The sequence below is a fragment of the Microcaecilia unicolor genome, chromosome 6 (genome assembly GCF_901765095.1).
Source record: "Microcaecilia unicolor chromosome 6, aMicUni1.1, whole genome shotgun sequence".
In the NCBI taxonomy this organism is placed as follows: Eukaryota; Metazoa; Chordata; class Amphibia; order Gymnophiona; family Siphonopidae; genus Microcaecilia; species Microcaecilia unicolor.
Window position 1 is genome coordinate 242134537 of NC_044036.1, and position 24347 is coordinate 242158883.

Below are 24347 nucleotides of genomic sequence, written 5' to 3' on the forward strand. Positions count from 1 at the left end.
TGTGGTGACCAGAATTGAACACAATATTTGAGGTGCGGTCGCACCATGGAGTGATACAAAGGCATTATAACGTCCTCATTTTTGTTTTCCATTCCTTTCCTAATAACATCTAACATTCTATTTGCTTTCTTAGCTGCTGCCGCCACACACTGAGCAGAGGGTTTCAATGTATCATCCCTTTCCCAGTCGGTGACTCCTATTGTGGAACTTTGCATTGTATAACTATAATTCGGGTTCCACTTTCCCACATACATCACTTTGCACTTGCTCACGTTAAACATCATCTGCCATTTAGGTACCCAGTCTCCCAGTCTCGTGATGTCCTCTTGTAATTTTTCACAATCCTCTTGCGATTTAACAACTTTGATTAACTTTGTGTAATCAGCAAATTTAATTACCTCACTAGTTACTCCCATCTCTAGATCATTTATAAATATGTTAAAAAGCAGAGGTCCCAGCATAGACCCCCGGGGAACCCCACTATCTACCATTCTCCATTGAAAATACTGACCATTTAACCCCACTCTCTGTTTTCTATCTTTTAACCAGTGTTTAATCCACAATAGGACACTATCTCCTATCCCACGACTTTCCCTCTGGAGTCTTTCATGAGGTACTTTGTCAAATGCCTTTTGAAAATCCAGATACACAATATCAACCGGCTCACCTATATCCACATGTTTGTTCACCCCTTCAAAGAAATGTAATAGATTGGTGAGGCAAGATTTCCCTTCACTAAATCTATGTTGGCTTTGTCTCATTAATACATGCTTTTGAATATGCTCTGTAATTTTGTTCTTTATACTAGTCACTACCATTTTGCCCAGCACCCACATCAGGCTCACCGGTCTATAATTTCCAGGATCACCTTTGGAAAATTTTTTAAAAATCAGCATTACATTGGCCACCCTCCAATTTCCAGACCCATGCTCGATTTTAAAGATAAATTACATACTACTAACCATATTTCCGCAAGTTCATTTTTCAGTTCTGTCAGTACTCGGGGATGAATACCATCCACTTCAGGAGATTTGCTAATTTGTCAAATTGCCCCATTACATCCTCCAGGTTTATAGAGATTTCTCTGACTTGTCAGCTTTGAATACTAGTTCTAGTACGGGTATCTCTCCCAAATCTTCCTCGGTGAAGACTGAAGCAGAGAATTAATTTAATCTCTCTGCTATGGCTTTGTCTTCCATGAATGTCCCTTTTACCCCTCAGTCATCTAGTGTCCCAACCAATTCTTTTGCCAGCTTCTTGCTTTTAATGTACCTAAACAATTTTTTACTATGTGTTTTTGCCTCCAACGCAATCTTTTTTCAAAGTCTCTCTTTGACTTCTTTATCAGCGCTTTGCATTTGACTTGCCATTCGTGATGTTGTTTCTTATTATTTTCAGTCAGTTCCTTCTTCCATTTTCTAAAGGATTTTCTTTTAGCTCTAATAGCTCCCTTCACCTCACTTTGTAACCATGCCGGCTGTCGTTTGGTCTTCCTTCCTCCTTTTAATACGTGGAATATATTTGGCCTGGGCTTCCAGGATGGTATTTTTGAACAGCATCCAAGCCTGATGTAAATTTTTGACCTTCGCAGCTACTCCTCTAATTTTATTTTTCACCGTTCTTCTCATTTTATCATATTCTCCTTTTTGAAAGTTAAACGCTAACATATTGGATTTCCTGTGTGTACTTATTCCAAAGCCAATATGATATTATGATCACTGTTATCAAGCGGCCCCAGCACCATTACCTCCTGCACCACATCATGCGCTCCACTAAGGACTAGGTCTAGAATTTTTCCTTCTCTTGTTGGCTCCTGTACCAGCTGCTCCATAAAGCAGTCCTTGATTTCATCAAGGAATTTTACCTCCCTAGCATAGCCTGAGGTTACATTTACCCAGTCAATATTGGGGTAATTGAAATAAAAAATAATGGAATCAGTAGAATTCCAAATTAGTGATAGTGGTAATTGAAATCACCCATTATTATTGTGTTGCCCAGTTTGTTAACCTCCCTAATTTCTGATAACATTTCTACATCCGTTTGTTCTTCTTGGCCAGGTGGATGATAACACCCTCCTATCACTGTCCTTTTCCCCTTTACACATGGAATTTCAATCCATATGGATTCCAAGATATGTTTTCTTTCCTGCAGAATTTTGAATCTATTTGATTCAAGGCCCTCCTTAATATACAAAGCTACCCCTCCACCAATTGAATCCACCCTATCACTACGATGTAATTTGTACCCCAGTATGACAGTATCCCACTGGTTATCCTCCTTCCACTAGGTCTCAGAGATGCCTATTATATCTAATTTTTCATTTAGTGCAATATATTCTAACTCTCCCATCTTATTTCTTAGGCTTCTGGCATTTGCATATAGACATTTCAAACTATGTTTGTTATTCCTATTTACTTCTTGCTCATTAGTTGACAGTGAGGGCATAATCGAACGTCGCCGGCGATCTATTTTGGCGACGGCGCTACAGCTGGCCGGAACCGTATTATCAAAAAAGATGTCTGGCCATCTTTTTTTTCAATAATACGGTTTAGCCCAGCCAAATGCCAGAGTTTGCCGGGTTTGAGATGGCCAGTCTTGTTTTTCAGCGATAATGGAAAAAAATGTCGGCGATCTCCAACCCGGCGATATCCAAGGCATTTGGTCGTGGGAGAAGCCAGCATTTATAGTGCACTGGTCCCCCTCACATGCCAGGACACCAACTGGGCACCCTAGGGGTCAGTGCGGTGGACTTCAGAAAACGCTCCCACATGCATAGCTCCCTTACTTTGGGTACTGAGCCCCCCCCCCCCCCCCAAAACCCACTACCCACAAATGTACACCACTACCGTAGCTCTTAGGGGTGAAGGGGGCAACTACATGTGGGTACAGTGGGTTGTGGAGGGCTCCCATTTAGCAGCACAAGTGTTACAGGTAGGGGGGAATGGGCCTGGGTCCGCCTGCCTTAAGTGCACTGCGGTACCCACTAAAAGTGCTCCAGGGACCTGCATACACGCAGGCCTCTAGGACTTGTTGCTGCTGTATAACCTTGGCACACCAGTTGACACCTGAAGACTAATCTCTTTGAAAAAGTCCTATATTTGAATAAGCACGTTTATTCACAGTTAACTGCAGATCAGAGGTTGTGCCCCACTGGCAAAGAGTCTCCCTGGTACTGAGATTAGCAGCAGGTCAGAGCTGGCAGAATGGTGTACAATGCCCTCTTTCAGCAACATTCAAGGTAAGAACTACGTTCTCTAAAGTGGGTAACACATGAAAGGGATCTAAAACTGGCTTACAAAAATGGCCACTACCTCATGGACTACCGGAAACAAAACTGGACACACTCTGACCCAGTTAGCAGGGGGAAAAGCACCATGGGAGTAGAGCCCAGTACCCTACACCCACCACAATGCATTACTGATGTGACTCTGCAGTGCACCTAACAGAAAAGGTGTCACACTCACCCGAGAGCCACATCACAACCAGGGAAAGGCTGTCAGAGGATAGAACACATTCTGCTGTCATGGAGGTGGGTACGGCATTTGAGGCTGGCATACAGGCTGGCAAAAAAGGTTTTTATTTGTATAGTGTGGGAGGGGGTTGGTGACCACTGGAGGAGTACGGGGAGGTCATCCCCAATTCCTTCCGGTGGTCATCTGGTCAGTTGGGGCACCTTTTTGAGGCTTGGTCGTGAAAATAAAAGGACCAAGTAAACCCGGCGAAATACTGCTGAACGCCGCTTTTCTTTTTCCATTATCCGCGAAAGCTGGCCATCTAGTAGCCACGCCCGTGCCCGCCCATGTCCCGCCTTCGCTTCGCCGACGACACGCCCCCTTGAAATTTCGCCGGCGAGGCGATAGGAAAGCGGTGATGCTGTCAAAAAAGCCGCTTTCGATTATACCGATTTGGTCGCTTTTGCGAGATCGCTGGCCATCTCCCGATTTATGTCGGAAGATGGCCGGTGATCACTTTTGAAAATAAGCTGGAGTGTTAATTTGCAATCTTTTGTGTGATTTTTACTTAAGGTCACCTGATCTACTATGGTCTCTTTTGCAACCTCGCTATGGGGATACCCTATCCTCCAGGTTTTGGTGATGTCTTTGAAAGATACCTTGTTCCAAACCATGCGTTTTTGAATGACTGTCGGCCTTCTCCCAGGTTCTAGTTTAAAAGCTGCTCTATCTCTTTTTTAAATGCTGATGCTAGCAGCCTTGTCCCCACCCTGGTTAAGGTGGACCCCATTATTCAGGAATAGGCTCCCCCTTCCCCAGAATGTTGCCCAGTTCCTAACAAATCTAAAACCCTCCTCCCTGCACCATTGCCTCATCCACACATTGAGACTCCGGAGCTCTGCCTCTTGGGCCCTGCGTGTGGAACGGGTAGCACTTCGTAAAATGATACCCTAGAGGTTCTGGATTTGAGCATTCTACCTAAAAGCCTAAATTTGGCTTCCAGAACGTATCTCCCACATTTTCCTATGTCATTGGTACCCACATATACCAAGACAGCTGGCTCCTCCCCAGCACTATCTAAAATCCTATCTAAGTGATGCGTGAGGTCCAACACCTTCGAACCAGGCAGGCAAATGAACAGGCGATCATCATGTCCACCAGCCACCCAGTATCTACATGTCTAATAAATCACCAACTATAACAGCTGTCCTAACCCTTCCCTCCTGGACAGTAGCTCCTGGAGACACATCCTCAGTGTGAGAGGAGATTACATCCCCTGGTGTGCTGGTCCTGGCTACAGGATTACTTCCAGCTACACCAGGGTGATGCTTTCCTTTTAGAAGACCTCCCTCCTCTAAGGCAGCACAGGGGCTGCCAGATTGGAGGTAAAACTTCTCTACAATGTCCCTGTAGGCCTCCTCTATAGTACCTCTCTGTCTCCATCAGCTCCTCCAAGTCTGCTACTCTAGCCTCAAGAGAGTGCGTGGGTGGAAATGAGGACTGTGTCTTCTAGACACTATCTGTTAATGCTGTGGCAGAAAATTTAAGTTTTAAATCTATGGGTAAAAGTGTTGTACACTATGGAAACTAGATAACAATTCTTGGTTCTCTCTCTTTTATTTTTATGGGGGGGTTTTCTGACTGAACTGGGGCCTGTTGTGCCTTCTGGAGATTATCTGTTAATGCTGTGGCAGAAAATTTAAGTTTTAAAACTATGGGGAAAAGGGTATGGAGACTAGCTAATAAAGTTTGCTTCTTTTCTTTTTTTTAATTCTGACTGTGTTTATCAATATCCTACAATTCCTCTTTTAAACCCAATCTTTATGTTACCAAGCACAGAATAAAATAATGTCACTTACTCACAGAAATGTCCTCTCCTCTCAGACCTTGTGTCTACTGCATTTTTTCTCATTTCCCCTAGGGCTTGATCTTAAAGTATCATTATTTATTTTTCATGTAATTTGTATTAAGCATGACATGTTATGTTATCTCTCTGTATTAGCCTATTGATAGTAGTATATATTTTATGATTACTTTTAGACTCCTGATGCAGGCCTAGTGGTCAAAACACGACCTGTGTCAAGTCTTGGGTGATTATAAATGTTCGAATCTTTAGAGCATCATCTGGTTATTGTTTCAGTCCCCTTCACTGTGTTTGCATCATCTGTCTTTGAACTGTAGAGGTCTGTTCTTTTGTATTTCTGTTGGACAGAGAGCTAAACATCACAACTAATGTTTTATGTAAAAGAGCCCTTTGATATTTCTCTAAGATAATGTACAATCTGTTTCTTTTACATATATCATGTTTGTCCATGAAACCCCATCATTCGTCTCAGGAACCGATTGATTGTAATTAGAATAGTTGACATTTGCATACACTTTGAAGACGTAGTACTAGCAAAAAACATTTGTTTTGCGATAATTATTGACTTTAATAAATGTAATCAAGATTCCCCTTTCACTGTTCTGATTTGATGAGGTGATATTAATGTTGAAGTTTTGGAAGTTTTCTCTCACTTTACCTCTCTTGTGCTGATAAGCCAGGGCACTGCCAAACTTTCCCTGGGTCTGTTTGAAAAAAGTACTGTTTTGACAGCCTCCTATTCTTGATGGCTCCTTGTGTTTCTTTGCTGAACTTTCCCTGATCAACAGTGGTCATTTTGTTAAGTAAAAAAAAGGGGATACAGTTGGGGCCTACCATAGGCGCCCTGAATAAGAGGCTTGGGGAGGCTAAGCCTCCCCAGCCCAACCCTGACCATCTTGTGTTTCTTCTGCTGCCCGCCGTCTCCATCGTCATTTTTACTGCACTGAAGAGTTCTGCCTCGGCACCGGCAATTCAGAGTCAGCCTTCTGCCAGCATCGGGGCTTTCTCTTCAGGCATGTCTCACTCCCTCCAAGCTCTGCAGAAAAGAGGAAGTTACGTTAGAGTCCTGGACGCCCCTGAGGAGAAGCCCCGACGCTGGCAGAAGGCTGACTCTGAGTCTCTGAATTGCCGGTGCCGAGGCAGAACTCTTCAGTGCGAGACAGCAGGCAGCAGAAGAAACAGGGAGAAAGATGCAAGACTCCCAAAACGAGTGGAAGTGAGCCTTTGTAGCAGTGGCGTACCAAGGGGGGGGGGCGGTGGGGGCGGTCCGCCCCAGGTGCCAGTGGGTGGGGGGTGCTCCGCTCCCGCCGCCTCCCGTGGCCGTTCCCGCGGCGCCGCACATTAAAAAAAACCGGCGAAGCAGCGTCGCAGGCAGCGCCTCGTGCCCTGCTTGTAAAAAAAAAAATCAAATCTCCTACTTCCTTCTCCTCCTTGTCTTGACGTCGACTCGGGCCTTGCAATCAATTTGATTGGAAGGCCCAAGTCGACGTCACGACGTCAAGACGAGGAGAAGGGAGAAGGAAGGAGATTTTATTTTTTTTTTTACAAGCAGGGCACGAGGCACTGCCTGCGACGCTGCTTCGCCGGTGGGGAAGGAGAGGGGCGAAAGGGACTCGGGTGGGGGTGTTCAGAGGGGAGAAGGGGACTGGGGTGGGGGTCTCAGACAGGGGAGGGGAGGGGAGAAGGGGACTGGGGTGGGGATCTCAGAGGGGAGAAGGGGAGGGGAGAAGAGGACTGGGGTGGGGGTGTTCAGAGGGGAGAAGGGGACTGGGGTGGGGGTCTCAGAGGGGAAAAGGGGAGGGGAGAAGAGGACTGGGGTGGGGATCTCAGACAGGGGAGGGGACTGGGGTGGGGATCTCAGAGGGGAGAAGGGGACTAGGGTGGGGGTCTCAGAGGGGAAAAGGGGAGGGGAGAAGGGGACTGGGGTGGGGATCTCAGACAGGGGAGGGGAGAAGGGGACTGGGGTGGGGATCTCAGAGGGGAGAAGGGAAGGGGAGGGGAGAAGGGGGCTGTGATGGGGTGTTCAGAGGAGAGAAGGGGACTGGGGTGGGGGTCTCAGACAGGGGAGGGGAGAAGGGGACTGGGGTGGGGATCTCAGACAGGGGAGGGGGAGAGGAGAAGGGGACTGGGTGGGGATCTCAGACAGGGGAGAAGGGGACTGGGGTGGGGGTGTTCAGAGGGGAAAAGGGGAGGGGAGAAGGGGACTGGGGTGGGGATCTCAGACAGGGGAGGGGAGAAGGGGACTGGGGTGGGGATCTCAGAGGGGAGAAGGGGACTGGGGTGGGGGTGTTCAGAGGAGAGAAGGGGACTGGGGTGGGGGTCTCAGACAGGGGAGGGGAGAAGGGGACTGTGGTGGGGGACTCAGACAGCAGAAGGGGAGGGGAGAAGGGGACTGGGGTGGGGGTGTTCAGAGGGGAGAAGGGGGCTGGAACTGGGGGCTGAAAAAAGGGGCAGAGAGAGAGAGGGGACAGATCCTAGATGGAAGGGGGAGCGAGAGGGAGGGCAGACCCTGGATGAATGGGAGAGGGAGGGCAAATGGTGGATTGAAGGGGCAGAGAGAAAGGGCAGGCAGTGGATGGAAGGGACGGCAGAGAGGGCTGACACTGGATGGCAGAGAGAGAGAGAGAGAGAGTGAAGACAGATGCTGGATGGAAGGAAGACGGTGAAAAGAAGATGAGGAAAGCAGAAACCAGAGACAACAAACTGTAAATAATATATATATATATATTTTTTTTTTGCTTTAGGATAAAGTATTGTAGATATGTTAAATGTTTATAATAGAACATGTAAATAAGGTAATCTTTTTATTGGACTAATTTTAATACATTTTGACTAACTTTCGGAGAACAAAACCCCCTTCCTCAGGTCAGGATAGGATACTGTAACAGCACTATACTGTACTGACCCGAGGACGGAGGTTTTGGCCTCTGAAAGCTAAATGTATTAGTCCAATAAAATGGTATTATTTTACTTTCTATATTTGTTTTATTTCTATTTGTTAATTTGTAAAGTGGTGATTGGTACTTGTTAGTTTTTTTTCAAATTTACATCTGCTGTCTTTATATTTTGCACAGTACTAGGGGACAGTTTCTGTTTCTGTGGTGTTGCATTGTATGCAGAGTCTGGCATTGGGGGTTCAGTTTAATTTTTGTCTAAATAGAAAGTTTATGATTACTTATTCTATAGTGGATTAGGGTGTATCTGTGTTTGTGAAAAAGACATGGCTTTCAGTTGGCATTGACTGTGCAGGATCTACGATCTGTACTATTCTGTCTGGTTTCATTTTACAATAGGTGAATTGATGTTCTAGTGCTCACTGTAGTGTTTAAGATGCTTTCCTTTTCCTTGTGTGACTCGTAGAAATGACTGCTTATGGTATGGTAGAATTGCTCTATAGGTCCTGAGTGTTTTGTATTCTCGGCATGCCTAGTACTGGATTTTTGGGGGGGGGGGGGGGGGGGGTGTTAAAAAATGACCGGCCCCGGGTGTCAACTACCCTAGGTACGCCACTGCTTTGTAGCCCAGTAAGTAAACAAGGAAGCCAATTTGGTTAATGTGTTTCCCCAGCATGACATCCTCACTGCCTTCAGCCCAAACAAAACAAACAAACTTTTGAGCTGCTGCATCCAGGTTGTTCTTGATTGTTGATCGTAACAAGGCTAAAGCTGGGGCACATGGAATCACATTTTAATGTCATCTCATTTGTAGGAATTAGCATTTTAGATACACAACTGGATTATTCTGTTTTTAGGCATGTTTCAGGGACAAGTGGTTTTATAGGTCAAAATAAAAATAAATATTTTTTTTAATGCAGATCTCTTTTGTTTAAACATAACTAAATGGGCTATAAGCCCCTAATGGTGTATTAGGTTCTGCCCAGTGTAATATTTTTGGTACAGTAAAGTTCTGAGTGTGTTTTTCCACAAAGATGTGCATAGTGTTTTGCAGTTGAGCGATTATGGTTAGTATATGCTTTGAGCAATCACTTTATTCTTTGACATATGATATATATTTAATATCTAAATTTAATAAAAGTATTGTGACTTTTATTTTTATTTTTTTTTTTCTGTGTGTTATCAGACAATTATGGATTTAAGCTCCACCCCTGGCCCCATCCCTAACTCCACCCCCTTTAGCCTCCCCAAACAGTTGGGCCACCGACCGCCTATGGGGCCTACTTTCCACTCCAACTGCAAAGGGAAAAGGATGCAAGTTTTAAAAGGGTCCAGATCAAATCAAATCACATGCAGGTGTTGAACTGATATACAGCGAGAACAAATACAGCAAGAAGAGTAGAAGAGCAGTTGATCTTTCAAAATAGGGATTTGGCCATGAAAACAGGCATGTGTCCTTCACCTCCCCCACCCAAACACCTAAAAAAAGTAAAAAAAAAAAAAAAAAAGGGGGGGGGGGGGATAAAATCTACAGGGAGAGCCACAGAACCAAGTAACAGACAATTTGGTATCTTGAACAATCTAGATGATGCTGCACCTTTAAAACAGAAACTTAATCCTACATTAAAATATACCAGAAAAAAAGTGGTTGAATAAAAGGGAATCATACTACCAAAGCAGAGAACTGGCAAAGCTGGAATAGTTATACTTATTCTATCAGAAACCATTATTTTTTTCTTTTTGCTGTGGAATTCACTCTTACTATGTGATTTGATCTATACTTTTATACAAAACTATTATGTGATAACAGTGCTCAGTACTTGCATATTACTCCGGATGAAATTGCTCTTAGTAATACGTCATCCCCAACATTGCTCTTAGTAATACGTCATCCCCAACATCACTGCACTGTAGCCCTCCCTTCCTACCATCACGTTGGCTCCTGCATATAATTTTTCTATTTTTAAATTCACTCTTCTTATGTATGCTGTTATATGCGGTAGTGTACTTATCTTAGGGCAGGGCTTCTTTCTTATCAGCTGTGATGTGGTTTTCCTTCCAGAGTAACTGATAGTAATTGTGGTGTGCTCGTGACTCCTCTAAATATTCTCATTCACTTATCTTTTTTCATCATTCTTTCTCAGTTCTCAACAATAGCTGTGTTTCACAGATTTCTCACGTCCTCAGGAGAACTATTGCATCTACAACACAAATATCCATTTATTTAGTCACCGCTTCACATTTTGCTTATTTTTTGGTCTTCCCACCTTACTTCAATCCCTTGCTATCATTCTTTTAAATCATATCCTTTTTTTGCTCTTAACTGATTTAATTTTAGCATCTATATCCATAGTGTACCTGGTGTGGGGTCATACTCCTACTCAAGTGTCTCAACCCAAAAACGCCCGCACATGCACTCTGCCTTATATATACAATTCCTCTAACATCACTTCCCTTCAGTTTTGGAGCCATTCTATTTCGCGGTTCAAACCATGTGGTATCACCGTTTTCCATTGGAAGATCAATCTTTGTTCTCTCCACTTCAATAATTGGGCTATATCTCCCCCATGGGTCACTTTCATTTGTACTAGTGTTGTGTATCTTAAATCTTGTAGATCATGCCTCATAGCGTTCCAATGTTCTACTAATAGGGCTTCCTTCTTTTTCACTCAAAGGTTGCTGATATGTTCCGCTATTTTTTGTTTAACTTTTCTGATGGTGTATCCTATATACCATTTTTTACATGGGCATATGATGCCATACACTACTTGAGTGGAGTCACAATCAGTATTGGTGGTGAGCCAATATATTTTCCCTGTTCTCGGGAGTGTTACTGAAGTTGTTTGCCAGATGTATTTACAATATATGCATCCCGAGCAAGGTTTGTGTCCTCCTTCTCCATATTTTATTTGATCTTCTCTCCACCCTGTTCGATGCGTTAACATCTCCCCCATGTTTCTAGCTCTTGTATATGCAAACATCGGACTTTCTTTAAATTCAAGTAAAGATAGTATTGGCCAGTATTTCCTGATTATATTTTTCACTCGCCCCATTTGAGATGAATGTGGTAACACACAGGTGAATCTGTTCCATTGTTCTTTTTCTCTTTTAGATGGTTGTAATAGCCATTGTTGGTGTGTGTTGGCAGCTCTTTTTTGTGCTTTTCTAATTACTCTTGTAGGGTATCCTCTGGTTTTGAAGCGTTCAAATAGTCTCTCTGCTTGTGTTTTGAAATTTTCCTCTGTGCTACACAATTTTCTAATTCTCAGAAATTGTCCTGTTGGAATCCCGGTTTTTGCCGTGTATGGATGAAAACTTTTAAAGTGCAGCAATGTATTGGTGTCTGTCTGTTTACGAAATATCGTTGTCTCAAATTTATCCCAATTATAGGTGATAGTTATATCTAAATAATCGATAGATGTTCCGCCCACTATGGATTCAAATCTAATGTTTTCATCACAATTATTGATATATTCCAGAAATTCTTCCAATTTTTGATGGTTCCCTGTCCATACCAGGAACACATCATCAATGAACCTTTTCCAAATTTTGATGTAAGGATGAAATTCACACTTATATATATGACAGTTCTCAAACTTTGCCATGTACAAGCAGGTGATGGTGGGTGCTACAGTTGCCCCCATTGCTATCCCATGTGTTTGTATATAGTGTTGTTCTTCAAATCGAAATAGACTTTTGGTTATTACTATCCTTGCCATTTGATTTAATAGCTCAGTCTTGTTTAATGATAAGTCCATCTGGTTCAATTGTTGATCAACTATCTCCACGGCCTTCTTGTGAGGAATTTTCGTGTATAATGACACTACATCCATGGAAATAAGTTGTATGGATTCATTCTGAATATTTGTGTTTTGCAATATTTGGATCAAATGAGCAGAGTCCCTCACGTATGATTCAATTTGTTGGACCCTGGGTTGTAAATAAAAATCTAGATATTGAGATAAGGGCTCATTTAATGAATGTCTACTCGACACTATTGGGCAACCCAGGGAATTTTCCAATGTTTTATGAATTTTTGGTACGAAGTAAATATGTGGTGTTACTGGATGTTTCTTAAATGAATACTGGAACTCTTTTATTGACAACGTTCCTTTGTCTACTTCTGTTTTCAACATCTGATAAATTTCCTCTTGGTTTCCCTCTGTAGGGTTCACGTCCAGTTTTTGATAATATTCTTGATCCAATAATTGACGCTGTGCTTGCTCCCTATACTTCTCTACGTCCTGGATCACTACTCCGCCCCCTTTGTCCACTCTATGGATTACTATACTCTGATCCTGGGTAAATTTCTGTAAGGCCCCTTGCTGTTCTTTATTGAGATTGTGTAAGTTATATAATTTTTGCTTCTCCATCTCTGCTACATCATGTAGTACTAATCGTGCAAATATTTCAATGGTTGCTTCCGGAGGACCCGGCGGTGTCCATGTGGACGGCAATCTGTGTGACGATAGGAACATTTGATAGTCATTTCCTTCGTCGCCCGTTGGATCATTTGGTTCTTGTAATGTGTCAAAATATGCTCTTAATTTTAATTTTCTAAAGAATTTATGTAGATTTTGTCTCATTGAAAATGCATCATAATGATTTGTTGGCACAAAGGACAATCCTAATTTCAACACTTGTGACTGAATTAGTGTTAAATTTTTAGAGGATAAATTATAAATTATTCTTTGTTGTTCCGTGCTTGAAAGCTGGAATAGTACCAATACCCATTATAAGCAAAAGAAGCCATCATGGTGGGTTGGAAGAAGAAATACCTGATTTGTCCAGGTTGAGGAATGGAAACTAAGGGGTTGATATTCAGCCAGTAGCGGCTGCTGTTTTTTGTCTGCTGCCGGCTACCGGTATTTAATATCCAGGCATACGTGGATATTATTCAGTATTCAGCACTTAACCACATAAGAAAAACTGCATAAAGATAATACTGTGTTTTATACAGTCCTATTTTTATGGTTAAGCACTGAATATCAGTACTTAATCACATAAATGCCTACTGTGCCTCCGGATTGCCTATACAATAGCTGGTTTTGGCTTAGGCACTAACCGGGCATGTTCAGTGTCATTATCTGATTAAGTGCTGCTGAATATGCCCAGTTAGCCCCATACAAGTGATTTCAACTGTCAGGAGCCTCTCCTGGCCATTTTTATCACTTTGAATATCGACCCCTATCATATCTCCCCTCAGCTGCCTTTTCTCCAAGCTGAAGAGTCCTAGCCGCTTTAGTCTTTCCTCATAGGGAAGTCGTCCCATCCCCGTTCTCATTTTTGTTGCCCTTCTCTGCACCTTTTCTAATTCCACTATATCTTTTTTGAGATGCGGCGACCAGAATTGAACACAATATTCGAGGTGCGGTCACACCATGGAGCGATACAAAGGCATTATAACGTCCTCATTTTTGTTTTCCACTCCTTTCCTAATAATTCCTAACATTCTGTTTGCTTTCTTAGACACCATTGCACACTAAGCAGAGGATTTCAACGTATTATCAATGATGACACCTAGATCCTTTTCCTGGGTGGTGACTCCTAATGTGGAACCTTGCATCATGTAGCTATAGTTTGGGTTTCTCTTTGCCACAAGCATCTATTTGCTTTCTTAGCCACAGCTGCACACTGAGCAGAAGGTTTCAATGTATCATCAATGACAACACCTAGATCCCTTTCTTGGTCTGTGACTCCTAACGTGGAACCTTGCATGATGTAGCTATAATTCGGGTTCCTTTTTCCTACATGCATCACTTTGCACTTGCTCACATTAAACATCATCTGCCATTTAGACACCCAGTCCCCCAGTTTTGTAAGGTCCTCTTGTAATTTAACGACTTTGAATAACTTTGTGTCGTCAGCAAATTTAATTACCTCACTAGTTACTCCCTTCTCTAGGTCATTTATAAATATGTTATAAAGCAGCGGTCCCAACACAGACCCCTGGGGAACCCCACTAACTACCCTTCTCCATTGAGAATACTGACCATTTAACCCTACTCTCTGTTTTCTATCTTTTAACCAGTTTTTAATCCATAATTGGACGCTACCTCCTATCCCATGACTCTCCATTTCTTCTGGAGTCTTTCATAAGGTACTTTGTCAACCGCCTTTTGAAAATTCAGATACACAATATCAACCAGCTCACCTTTATCCACATAAGTACATAAGTACATAAGTAGTGCCATACTGGGAAAGACCAAAGGTCCATCTAGCCCAGCATCCTGTCACCGACAGTGGCCAATCCAGGTCAAGGGCACCTGGCACGCTCCCCAAACGTAAAAACATTCCAGACAAGTTATACCTAAAAATGAGGAATTTTTCCAGTCCATTTAATAGCGGTCTATGGACTTGTCCTTTAGGAATCTATCTAACCCCTTTTTAAACTCCGTCAAGCTAACCGCCCGTACCACGTTCTCTGGCAATGAATTCCAGAGTCTAATTACACGTTGGGTGAAGAAAACTTTTCTCCGATTCGTTTTAAATTTACCACACTGTAGCTTCAACTCATGCCCTCTAGTCCTAGTATTTTTGGATAGCGTGAACAGTCGCTTCACATCCACCCGATCCATTCCACTCATTATTTTATACACTTCTATCATATCTCCCCTCAGCCGTCTCTTCTCCAAGCTGAAAAGCCCTAGCCTTCTCAGCCTCTCTTCATAGGAAAGTCGTCCCATCCCCACTATCATTTTCGTCGCCCTTCGCTGTACCTTTTCCAATTCTACTATATCTTTTTTGAGATACGGAGACCAGTACTGAACACAATACTCCAGGTGCGGTCGCACCATGGAGCGATACAACGGCATTATAACATCCGCACACCTGGACTCCATACCCTTCCTAATAACACCCAACATTCTATTCGCTTTCCTAGCCGCAGCAGCACACTGAGCAGAAGGTTTCAGCGTATCATCGACGACGACACCCAGATCCCTTTCTTGATCCGTAACTCCTAACGCGGAACCTTGCAAGACGTAGCTATAATTCGGGTTCCTCTTACCCACATGCATCACTTTGCACTTGTCAACATTGAACTTCATCTGCCACTTGCACGCCCATTCTCCCAGTCTCGCAAGGTCCTCCTGTAATCGTTCACATTCCTCCTGCGACTTGACGACCCTGAATAATTTTGTGTCATCGGCGAATTTAATTACCTCACTAGTTATTCCCATCTCTAGGTCATTTATAAATACATTAAAAAGCAACGGACCCAGCACAGACCCCTGCGGGACCCCACTAACTACCCTCCTCCACTGAGAATACTGGCCACGCAATCCTACTCTCTGCTTCCTATCTTTCAACCAGTTCTTAATCCATAATAATACCCTACCTCCGATTCCATGACTCTGCAATTTCTTCAGGAGTCTTTCGTGCGGCACTTTGTCAAACGCCTTCTGAAAATCCAGATATACAATATCAACCGGCTCCCCATTGTCCACATGTTTGCTTACCCCCTCAAAAAAAAATGCATTAGATTGGTGAGGCAAGACTTCCCTTCACTAAATCCGTGCTGACTTTATCTCATCAGTCCATGTTTTTGTATATGCTCTGCAATTTTATTCTTAATAATAGCCTCCACCATCTTGCCCGGCACCGACGTCAGACTCACCGGTCTATAACATGTGAATCACTTGTTTACTCTTTCCAAAAATACTAGGACTAGGGGGCATGCAATGAAGCTACTAAGTAGTACATTTCAAACAAACCAGAGAAAACATTTCTTCACTCAACGAGTAATTAAACTCTGGAATCAAATCAAGTACAACTATTCAGTACAGCCCTATTAAGAATATCTAAAAATATCTACCACCGGCTGCCTTTCAGGTGCTGTGGAGGACTTGCAGCTCATCTGCATATCCTTACAGCCTTCTCCGGGGTGACACCCAGGTCCACTCCGATCCACTCAGGGCCTCCGCTCTAGGTGCCCAGCGCTCCCACCAGGTGCTGTGGAGGACTTGCAGCCCTTCTGCATTTTCTCACAGCTGTATCCGGGGTGACTCCAGTTCCACCCCGATCTTCCCAGGGCCCTCGCTCCAAGTGCACAGAGTTTCCAGGTGCTTTTTGGCTAGGATCAGGCGACCCTCAGGGGGAGGAATGCTGGCTTCGGCCTAACCCCTGGTAAGCCTTTCCTCAGCTGAGAGGTGCCCAGCTCTACCACCGGCTGCCTTTCAGGTGCTGTGGAGGACTTGCAGCTCATCTGCATATCCTTACAGCCTTCTCCGGGGTGACACCCAGGTCCACTCCGATCCACTCAGGGCCTCCGCTCTAGGTGCCGCGCGCCTAACGGCGCACGGGGCATTTTTCTCTTTACATCTAATCTTCTTCCCAGTTGCTAAAGTACCTCAGTCATTTATGGCCCCTATTCACATTCTCTTCCTAGCCCTGTCCCTTCCTAATCTTTTCCCTCACCCCCTACCTCTCACCGCTACAGGAACTCACTGCCCATCCATCGACTTCATCACCTCACCTTCTCTCCTACCCTCTTCCTCCCTCTTGGCTTTTAATCTCCACCTCTTTCTTCCGTCCAGTTTGCCTTCCCCATTCCACCTAAATACCTCTCGCCTTCGACGCCTTCGTGGCCACACCTCTCCTACTCTCCTCTGCTCTCTTTTACTCCTTCTCTTACTCTCAGCCGGTGACATCAATCCCAATTCTGGCCCCCCTCACCAACTATTATCCCAACTCTACAGATCTCACCGCAACCTCTCTAACCTCATCTCTATCCTCTGCCTTAGACACTCTTGCACCTTTGATGACCCGCCCTGTAAGGCGTACAAAACCCCAACCTTGGCTGACTTCTAATATCCGCTACCTATGTTCCTGTACCCGCTCTGCCGAACGCCCCTGGCGGAAATCTCGGGCCCTTGCTGATTTCTTACACTTTAAGTTCATGCTGACCTCCTTCCAATCTGCTCTTTTACGTGCCAAACAGGATTATTATATCCAACTGACCAACTCTCTTGGCTCTAATCCTCGACTTCTCTTCACCACATTGAACTCTCTCAAGGTGCCCCCTCCCCCAACTCCCCCTTCATTATCTCCTCAGACCCTTGCTGAATTCTTTCACAACAAGGTTCAAAAGATAAACCTTGCTTTCTCTACCTCACCACCTCTCCCTCCACTAGTCCGTTCCCCTCTCTCTCCTTCCCCTCATTCCCTTTCCTCCTTTCCTGAAGTTACTATTGAGGAAACTACACTTCTCCTTTCTTCCTCAAAATGTACCACCTGTTCCTCTGATCCCATTCCCACCCACCTTCTTAATGCCATCTCTCCTGCTCTTATTCCTTTTATCTGTCACATTCTCAACCTCTCACTTTCCACTGCGACTGTCCCTGCTGCCTTTAACATGCTGTGGTCACACCTCTCCTTAAGAAGCCTTCACTTGACCCTACTTGTCCCTCTAATTACCGACCCATCTCCCTCCTCCCTTTTCTCTCCAAATTACTTGAGTGTGCTGTTCACCACCGCTGCCTTGATTTTCTCTCCTCACATGCTATTCTTGACCCACTACAATCTGGTTTTCGCCCTCTCCACTCAACCGAAACTGCGCTTACTAAAGTCTCCAATGACCTATTACTGGCTAAATCCAGAGGTCAATATTCCATCCTCTTTCTTCTTGATCTTTCCGCTGCTTATGACACTGTCGATCACAGCATACTTCTCAATACCCTGTCCTCACTTGGATTCCAGGGCTCTGTCCTTTCCTGGTTCTCTTCCTACCTCTCCCTCCGCACCTTTAGTGTTCACTCTGGTGGATCCTCTTCTACTTCTATCCCTCTGCCTGTCGGCGTACCTCAGGGTTCTGTTCTTGGTCCCCTCCTCTTTTCTATCTACACTTCTTCCCTTGGTTCATTAATCTCATCCCATGGCTTTTCCTACCATCTCTATGCTGATGACTCCCAAATCTACCTTTCTACCCCTGATATCTCACCTTGCATCCAAACCAATGTTTCAGCGTGCTTGTCTGACATTGCTGTCTGGATGTCTCAACGCCACCTGAAATTAAATATGACCAAAACCGAGCTTCTCATTCCCCCCCCCCCCCCCCAAACCCACCTCCCCGCTCTCCCCGTTTTCTATTTCTGTTGATGGCTCTCTCATTCTCCCTGTCTCCTCAGCTCGAAACCTTGGGGTCATCTTTGACTCTTCTCTCTGCTCATATCCAGCAGATCGACAAGACCTGTCGTTTCTTTCCTTACAACATCCGTAAAATCCGCCCCTTTCTTTCCGAGCACTCTACCAAAACCTTCATCCACACCCTTGTCACCTCTTGTTTAGACTACTGCAATCTGCTTCTTGCTGGCCTCCCACTTAGTCACCTCTCCCCTCTCCAGTCGGTTCAAAACTCTGCTGCCCGTCTCGTCTTCCACCAGGGTCGCTTTACTCATATTACCCCTCTCCTCAAGACCCTTCACTGGATCTCTCCACACTCGTCCTTCCCTACACCCCTTCCCGTGCACTCCACTCCATGGATAAATCCTTCTTATCTGTTCCCTTCTCCACTACTGCCAACTCCAGACTTCGCGCCTTCTGTCTCGCTGCACCCTACGCCTGGAATAAACTTCCTGAGCCCCTATGTCTTGCCCCATCCTTGGCCACCTTTAAATCTAGACTGAAAGCCCACCTCTTTAACATTGCTTTTGACTCGTAACCACTTGTAACCACTCGCCTCCACCTACCCTCCTCTCTTCCTTCCCGTTCACATTAATTGATTTGATTTGCTTACTTTATTTATTTTTTGTCTATTAGATTGTAAGCTCTTTGAGCAGGGACTGTCTTCTATGTTTGTGCAGCGCTGCGTACGCCTTGTAGCGCTATAGAAATGCTAAATAGTAGTAGTAGTAGTAAATGCAAAGAGTCTTATTTGTTTTCTTTGACTTTCTTCTCTTAGGTCAGAAACAAGTACCATCATGGACAAACAACTTCACTACCTCTTTTTCTTTCTCCATCTCTGATTCAGCACTGCTATAAGAGGTATGGAATGTACACATATGTACCTTTGGTACTGATTTGATTCTGTACAGGATATCACAGGGTCCACCGCCCAGTCAGAGTGCCAATCAGCCAGGTAAAGAACGTGGGGAGACCCCATGAGCACACTGTGTGCCAGGCACTGCCATTTAACAAAAACAGTGTTAGACTTACAGATGGTCAAACAGTAAAGATCTACAGCGTAGATGCAGCATGCATAGGCTCACCTGCTATGCTTTGACGGAACACCAATGACAGCTGCACGGGACAGTGGAAACAGAAACTAATAAAATAGCTTCCTTACTTATAATGGTCTAGTGTTACGTAAATACAAGGTTCCGAGAGAATAATCTTTAACATTGAATGCAGCAACAATCTTCTTCTAAAATTTTACTGATATGATACCATAATGAACACCACCAAACTGCTCCTTGCAATCTACTCCCTATCACTGATCCACCTAACAATGACCATCCCACTCGCAGAAATCAACAATATACCCGTACTAATCAATAACTGAACACGGATCAGACACACCACATCACACCAAACCGACATAAACCAGATGTTATGGTCGTGCAAAGCAAAGCACCGGCGGGTAGCCCGAGCTCAGCTGGTGGCCGAACAATTCCCAAAACTTCACCTATGACAACCACTGTTCCCTGAGGGTTGAGCCCCCAGGTGCAGGCGGCCGCCAGGACTTACAAACGTGGCTGGGATCAGAGTCGGGCAGCCAGCAATCGGACTGGTCAGGAGACTGGCAGTGGTCGAGGCAGGCGGCAAGCAGAGAAGGGTCCAAAGGCAGGCAGTGGTCGAGGCAGGCGGCAAGCAGAGAAGAGTCCGGGTAACTGCTGATCAAGTCAGACAATAAGCAGTAGTAGATAAACCACACAGGAGCTCAAGTCAGTCTACTAAAGTAGAAGCCGAAGCGAGGAAATGGAGTAAAGTTGTCCTTTAAATAGCCCTCACCATCAGGGGAGAAGAATCAGCTGGTAGGAAGAGGCCCTCGTCCTCACTATCAGAAAAACCAGCACCAGCTGGCAGGGAAAAGCCCCCATTGGCTGTCAGCCAAAGCAGCAGGAGGAGCTGGGACCAATCCCATGGAGCCGGAGGTGGGGCGAATATCTCAGCGTCCCACGTGGCGGACCGACCGAGGAACCCATCGCAGGAGGGTTCCCCAGGAGTGTTGCAAGCAGGCAGGACAGAGGAGCCCCGAGCGTCGCAGCCAGCAGGGGAATCCCCGGAGCGCCGGACCTGACGGGGTGGCTGGCGCTCCACGTCGCAGGACCGAGGTGAGAAGCGTGACACCAGAATAAAGGAAATGAACCAACAAGTGTACAACCTCAACAAAATGAAAAGATACATCACAAAAAATCCACCCAAACCAAAAAACGACAACTAACAAAAGCCCACATAACACCAAACGTAGAACCATACTCTGGGCAAGTCACTTAACCCTCCATTGCCCCAGGTACAAATAAGTACCTGTATATAATATGTAAGCCGCATTGAACTTGCTATGAGTGGGAAAGCGCGGGGTACAAATGTAACAAAAAAAAGGCTACGTCAATGCCATTAGTTGGTAATGTTGTTTGTTTTTTTCTTGGTGTCTTTTGGTATTGGGGTGAGCAGGATGTTGCCTTTTTCTTTAGGGTAGATACCCTGTTGAAGCATGAAGTTTAAGTGGGATGTAAGATCTATTATGAAGCGGTGGGGGGCAGATCGTATTTGGTAGCTAGGGCAGGTGTCCAGTTGACAATGGCTGTTGGAGTATTGTTTTATCGCTTGGGTGACTGTGTCGGTGCTGAGGGCAAAATTGGACCATATTCGGTCAGCAGGGTATTCACCAGGGGTTGGGTCTAGACCATTAATCAAGGTTTCTATGTCCATGTTGTTCTGAGGTATGGTTTTGTGTAGGTTTACGATTTTTTCATTGAAATATTTAGCAAGGATGTCCGCGGATGGGATGTCAGTGTTGGTTGTGGTGACCAGCATTGTGTCTAGTAGTTTGTTCACGAAATGGTATAGTTCCTTCGTGTTTTTGTAGTCCGGCCCAATTTTAGTTTTGTAGTACGACCTTTTGGTCTGTCTTATTGCATATTTGTATTTCCTTTGTAGTTGTTTCCATGGAAGGACTGGTGACCAAACAACTCAATGACTACATACATAAATTCACTATATTACATGAGTCACAATCAGGATTTCGACCCCTACACAGCACCGAAACAGTACTACTCACTCTCCTAAACAAATTCAAGCATGAAATAGCAATAGGCAAGAGCATTCTCCTCCTTCAATTTGACATGTCAAGTGCATTCAACATGGTTAACCATAACATACTGCTAAGACTCCTAGAATACTTCGGAATCAGTGGTGACACTCTCAATTGGATTAAGGGTTTCCTAACCACAGGAACATGTTAAGTGAAATAAAACACAAACATATTGTCACTGTGGAAACCAGACTGCGGAGTACCGCAAGGATCACCACTATCACCAATCCTTTTCAACCTCATGATGACTCCACTAGCCAAGACCTTATCCACCCAAGGCCTTAACCCATTTATCTACGCTGATGACGTCACATTATACATCCCCTTCAAACATGATCTGGCAGAAATTACCAACGAAATCAAACTAAGCTTAAACATTATGAACTCATGGGCAAATGCATTCCAACTAAAACTCAATACTGAAAAAACACACTGACTCATCATCTCATCCCAATACAATACATACAAACCCACAAACATTAACACCCTAGGATACACCCTCCCTATCTCAGACAGTCTGAAAATTCTTAGAGTAACAATCGACCGTAACCTATCACTAGAGACCCAAGCGAATTCCACCTTAAAGAAAATGTTTTTCTCAATGTGGAAACTCAAACGTGTGAAACCATTCTTCCTGAGGAAAATATTTTGTAACATGGTACAGTCAATGGTACTAAGCCATGCAGATTACTGTAATGGAATCTATGCGAATCAAATCATAAATTTCAGACTGCCCAAAACACAGCAGCCAGGCTTGTATTTGGAAAAACATGTTTTGACAGCGCCAATCCACTCCAAAAAAAACTGCATTGGCTACCAAAGAACGTATCACTTTCAAAATCTGCACAACTGTCCATAAAATTATCTACGGCGAAGCACCGGGATACATGACAGACCTTATCGACTTGCCAACCAGAAACACCACAAAATCTGCATGATCATACCTAAACCTCCACTACCCAAGCAACAAAAGACTCAAATACAAATCCACCTATGCATCTAGCTTTTCCTACCTAAGCGTACAATTATAGAACGCATTACCAAAAGCAGTAAAAACTACGCCCGACCACCTAAATTTTTGGAGGGCACTAAAGACAGACCTGTTCAGAAGAGCATACCCCACCGACCCAACATAATACCTGGACACTTGCGACACAATGTAACCAAAGACCGTAATGGACATTACTGGACTCTTCTTCCCCCTTTCCCTCCCTAAGTTCCCCCCAATTGTACCTACCATGCATGTACCTCATTCTACCACAATATCACTTTGTATTCATTCATACTATGTATTTGTTCAGACCGGAATTGGCTAACACCGCTAACGGTTATATGTAAGCCACATTGAGCCTGCAAAAAGGTGGGAAAATGTGGGATACAAATGTAACAAATAATAATAATAATTTACCCTTTCTTTACCTTTTGACTTCATTCTTGCAGGTGGGAGGCAGTTTTTCAAATAAACCTAAAACAAAACAATGGAGTTGGTGTGTTGCTTGTCCTTTGTGAAGAGATCTCAGTCGGGATGTGGGTGGCCACAGGGAAGGTTCACCTTAAAGGAAAACAGAGTGCACACCATAGAGCTATTTCAAGACAAGTTTAATCTCACTTAGCCTTAACAAAACACACATTCATTATACACTGATCTTTGATGTAATGGGCAAGTTCATTTCACACACCCTTGCAGGTGTCCATTAGTCCATCAAGTAGATATACAGCATGAAGGATAAATCCATATTACTTGGGGCACAAAACAAGGAATCCAGAAGTAGAATGAACACATCTAGCTCAGATCTGGTAGGAAGGCCAACTGCAATCTGAGACACAGACAAGGGATCCAAAGCCAGATGGAATCTGAGACATAGACCAGGAAAGGTAAAACACAAATAGCCTAGATAAAATAATGAACTAGTACTGGACCAGTGCAGAAGCAGGGCTGGTAAACCCCCTGCTCTCTGGGCAGGCTTCAGCTGAGCCACTCAGATAGGACACATCCAACAAAGATAGACAAGACAGGAAGCTCCAAAGCATACACCCATCCTGCAAAGACACAGAAGGGATGGGAACAGAGCTCTTCCAAGAGGAGGGCAAGCTCATGCCCAGTACAGCACAGGTCTAAACCAGCCCTCTGCTAGCTCTGACATGCATTTGATATACTGCCTTTCTGTGGTACAACCAAAGCAGTTTACATATTACATAGAGATACTTTCTCTGTCCCAAGTGGGCTACAATCTGATTTTGAACGTGGGTCAGTGGAGGGTTAAGTGAATAGCCCAGGGTCATAAGGAGCTGCAGTGGAAACTGAACCTAGTTCCTGTGGTTCTTAGCCCACTGTGCTGACCACTAGGCTGTATGTACCTCCACTCCATTGCTGGCTACATTTGCAGGTCAGATGTAGTATACCAGGGAAAAAGAAACAATCAGTTAGTTCAAATGTTCATTTCTAGGGCCACAATCTGCTGTAACAAGTTCAAGAAAGCAATCATTCTGGAGAACATTGTGAAAATTGTTAGGGGGAAGGGAGAGAGGTTAATTTGGCAATCAATCTTTGATCATTACTGGGGTTTTGTATGAGAGCCTGAGGAGAACAGGGGGGGGGGGGTCAGTGGGAGGAGGGAGGGTTGAGAGATGATGAGAGGCAAACCAGCTGAGGCTAGGTAGTAACTAAGAACATCACTGGACCTAACAGTGATCCAGGCACTTGGGCAGGGGGCTCTTCCTTTGATGTTGCCAGCCAAATGGTCCCTCTATTCCACTGACAGTAGTAGCCAGGCTCACCGATTGCTCCACCCCCTTGGCATCAGCCTGTTCTAAATAAATATAGAAATAGGTAACACTGAACCTTTAATCAGTTCTGAGAGCAAGGATAGACTGGGGGGGGGGAT

General features: G+C 44.4%; 1 protein-coding gene across 1 annotated transcript in view; it reads left to right on the plus strand.

Annotated features, from left to right (window-relative positions):
- The window catches only part of AJM1 (apical junction component 1 homolog), a 78365-nt gene that overhangs the window by 48355 nt on the left and 5663 nt on the right, over positions 1 to 24347 (plus strand). The window contains exon 2 of the mRNA XM_030206966.1: positions 19111 to 19193. The gene's annotated coding sequence lies outside the window, so the exon portion shown is untranslated. The remainder of the gene's footprint in view (positions 1 to 19110; positions 19194 to 24347) is intronic.